The sequence below is a fragment of the Bubalus bubalis genome, chromosome 1 (genome assembly GCF_019923935.1).
Source record: "Bubalus bubalis isolate 160015118507 breed Murrah chromosome 1, NDDB_SH_1, whole genome shotgun sequence".
Taxonomy (NCBI): Eukaryota; Metazoa; Chordata; class Mammalia; order Artiodactyla; family Bovidae; genus Bubalus; species Bubalus bubalis.
Window position 1 is genome coordinate 175,703,674 of NC_059157.1, and position 3,710 is coordinate 175,707,383.

Consider the following 3,710-nt stretch of genomic DNA (forward strand, 5'->3'; position numbering starts at 1 on the left):
CTTTCCTGCCTTACTAAACAGTATGAATGTGGAATATGTACTTTTGGGGGGCCATCTTTGACATTTTAGAAAATAAATGGACATCAGTCATTGAACTCTGCTGTGACACGATGTCATCTCAGGGGATACTTACTGAGCTAGAGGACAGTGTCTCCCCAGGAATAAATCTACATTATGGATGAAATGATTTTTAGACAAAATTTTTTAAAAATACTTATTTGCTGCGCTGGGTCTTACTTGCAGCACTTGGGAGCTTCAGTCTTCACTGTGCCACACAGCATCTTTAACTGCAGTTCTTAGTTGCAGCACACGGGATCTAGTTCCCTAAGCAGGGATTGAACCCAGGTGCCCTGCATTGGGAGTGAAGTCTTAGCCTGGACCACCAGGGAAGTCCCATGGATGAAACAATGTTAGAGCTTAACTTAGTAAAAGTGAACTTGAAATCAGTGCAACAGGACTGGACATGACACTTCAGGGCTTATGGGGGCAGATATAAATCAGCTTTAATTCAGGCCATGCGCCCTGGCTACAACGGGCAGTCCTGGAATAAGCTGATTCACCATCTGTGGTTCTCCATGAATCAGAACATGTTCAGAAAACAGTGCGTGGGGGTTATATTTGGACCCAGGGTTCAACTAATTTTCTTAATGCCCCTCTCTCCTCATTTCTTGGGTTTCTGATTTTGGCTAAAGCTGAATTGTATTAAAAATTTTTTTCTGTTTGGCTGCACCATGGGCTTATAGGATCTTGGCTCCCCACCCAGGGATCAAACCCCAGCAGTGAAAGCTCCAAATCCATGGGGCCACCAGGGAATCACCAAGCCTAATTTTAAAACCTGAGAGCTCCTCGTGGTGGCACCAGCTTTCACTCAGTTGCCTGGTTTAGTTGTTCCTTCATGGGTGACAGGAGCTGTTCAGTAACTATCACTACTCCTGTGAGTAGTAACATGCCAGCTACCCCTTCTTACTGGTTTGTTCTTTGGTTTATTGTAAATGCACTGAGCCTGGGCGTACTCTTTCCTCTCTGACTTGGGAAAAGGCTGTGTTCTTCTACACCATGAGGCAAATGGCTGGTTTTCTCATGAGGTGACTCTGTGCTTATGACCTGAAGAAGCTCTCTAAATGGACAGTTTGTGTCCACAAACTGTCTTCTATGGGCACACTACTCTGTCCTCCAGTCTGTAACATGAGCCCTTCGGGGCTGGGGCCAGGGACACAAGGAAGAGTCAGGCTGTAGAAGGTTGGGATCAAGGCCTGTGACACTGGGTTCAATTCAGTTCAGCTGCTCAGTCGCGTCTGACTCTTTGTGACCCCGTGGACTGCAGCATGCCAGGCCTCATTGTCCACCACCAATTCCTGGAGTTTAGTCAAACTCATGTCCATTGAGTCAGTGATGCCATCCAACCACCTCATCCTCTGTCGTCTCCTCCTCCCACCTTCAATCTTTCCTAGCATCAGGGTCTTTTCTAGTGAGTCAGTTCTTTGCATCAGGTTGCCAAAGTATTGGAGTTTCAACTTCAGCATCAGTTCTTCCAATGAATATTCAGGACTGATTTCCTTTAGGATAGACTGGTTGGATCTCACTGCAGTTCGAAAGACTCTCCAGAGTTTTCTCCAACATCAGAGTTCAAAAGCATCAATTCTTCAGTACTCAGCTTTCTTTATAGTTCAACTGTCACATCCATACATGACTACAGGAAAAACCATAGCTTTGACTAGATGGGCCTTTGTTGGCAAAGTAACACCTCTGCTTTATAACATGCTGTCTAGGCTGATCATAGCTTTTCTTCCAATGAGCAAGTGTCTTTTAATTTCACGGCTGCAGTCACCATCTGCAGTGATTTTGGAGCCCCCCCAAAATAAAGTCGGCCATTGTTTCCACTGTTTCTCCATCTATTTGCCATGAAGTGATGGGACCGGATGCCATGATCTTTGTTTTCTGAATGTTGAGCTTTAAACCAACTTTTTCACTCTCCTCTTTCACTTTCATCAAGAGGCTCTTTAGTTTTCTTTGCTTTCTTCCATAAAGGTGGTGTCATCTGAGTATCTATTTCTCCCAGCAATCTGGATTCCAGCTTGTGCTTCATCCAGCCCAGCATTTTGCATGGGTGACAATATACAGCCTTGATGTACTTCTTTCCCAATTTGGAACCAGTGTGCTGTTCCATGTCCAGTTCTGACTGTTGCTTCTTGACCTGCATATAGATTTCTCAGGAGGCAGGTAAGGTGGTCTGGTATTCCCATCTCTTGAAGAATTTTCCACAGTTTGTTGTGATTCACACAGTGAAAGGTTTTGGCATAATCAGTAAAGCAGATGTTTTTCTGGAACTCTCTTGCTTTTTCGATGATCCAATGGATGTTGGCAATTTGACCTCTGGTTTCTCTGCCTTTTCTAAATCCAGCTTGAACTTCTGGAAGTTCTTGGTTCACATACTGTTGAAGCCTGGCTTGGAGAATTTTGAGCATTACTTTACTAGCATGTGAGAGGAGTGCAATTTTGCAGTAGTTTGAACATTCTTTGGCCTTGCCTTTCTTTGGGATTGGAACGAAACTGACCTTTTCCAGTCCTGTGGCCACTGCTGAGTTTCCCAAATGTGCTGGCATATTGAGTGCAGCACTTTCACAGCATCATCTTTCAGGATTTGAAATAGCTCAACTGGAATTCCATCACCTCTACTAGCTTTGTTTGTAGTGATGTTTCATAAGGCCCACTTGACTACACATTCCAGGATGTCTGGCTCTAGGTGAGTGATCACACCATCATAGTTATCTGGGTCATGAAGATCTTTTTTGTATAGTTCTGTGTATTCTTGCCACCTCTTCTTAATATCTTCTGCTTCTGTTAGGTTCATACCATTTCTGTCCTTTATTGTGCCCATCTTTACATGAAATGTTCCCTTGGTATCTCTAATTTTCTTGAAAAGCTCTCTAGTCTTTCCCATTCTATTGTTTTCCTCTATTTCTTTGCATTGATTGCTGAGGAAGGCTTTCTTATCTCTCCTTGCTATTCTTTGGAACTCTGCATTCAGATGGGAATATCTTTCCTTTTCTCCTTTGCCTTTAGCTTCTCTTCTTTTCTCAGCTATATGTAAGGACTCCTCAGACAACCATTTTGCCTTTTTACATTTCTTTTTCTTGGGGATGGTCTTGATCACTGCCTCCTGTACAATGTCACAAACCTCCATCCATAGTTTTTTAGGCACTCTATCAGATCTAATGCCTTGAATCTATTATCACTTCCACTGTACAATCGTAAGGGATTTGATTTAGGTCATACCTGTTTTGGGTTCGAATTTATACACAATTTTTGTGTTTCCTGTCTAGAGAATATCCTTTAGTATTTGTTGGAGAGCTGGTTTGGTGGTGCAGAATTCTCTCAGCTTTTGCTTGTCAGAAAAGCTTTTGATTTCTCCTTCATATTTGAAAGAGATCCTTGCTGGGTACAATAATCTGGGCTGTAGGTTATTTTCTTTCATCATTTTAAGTATGTCTTGCCATTCCCTCCTGGCTTGAAGAGTTTCTATTGAAAGATCAGCTGTTATCCTTATGGGTATTCCCTTGTGTGTTATTTGTTGTTTTTCCCTTGCTGCTTTTAATATTTGTTCTTTGTGTTTGATCTTTGTTAATTTGATTAATACGTGTCTTGGGGTGTTTCACCTTGGGTTTATCCTGTTTGGGACTCTCTGGGTTTCTTGGACTTGGGTGATTATT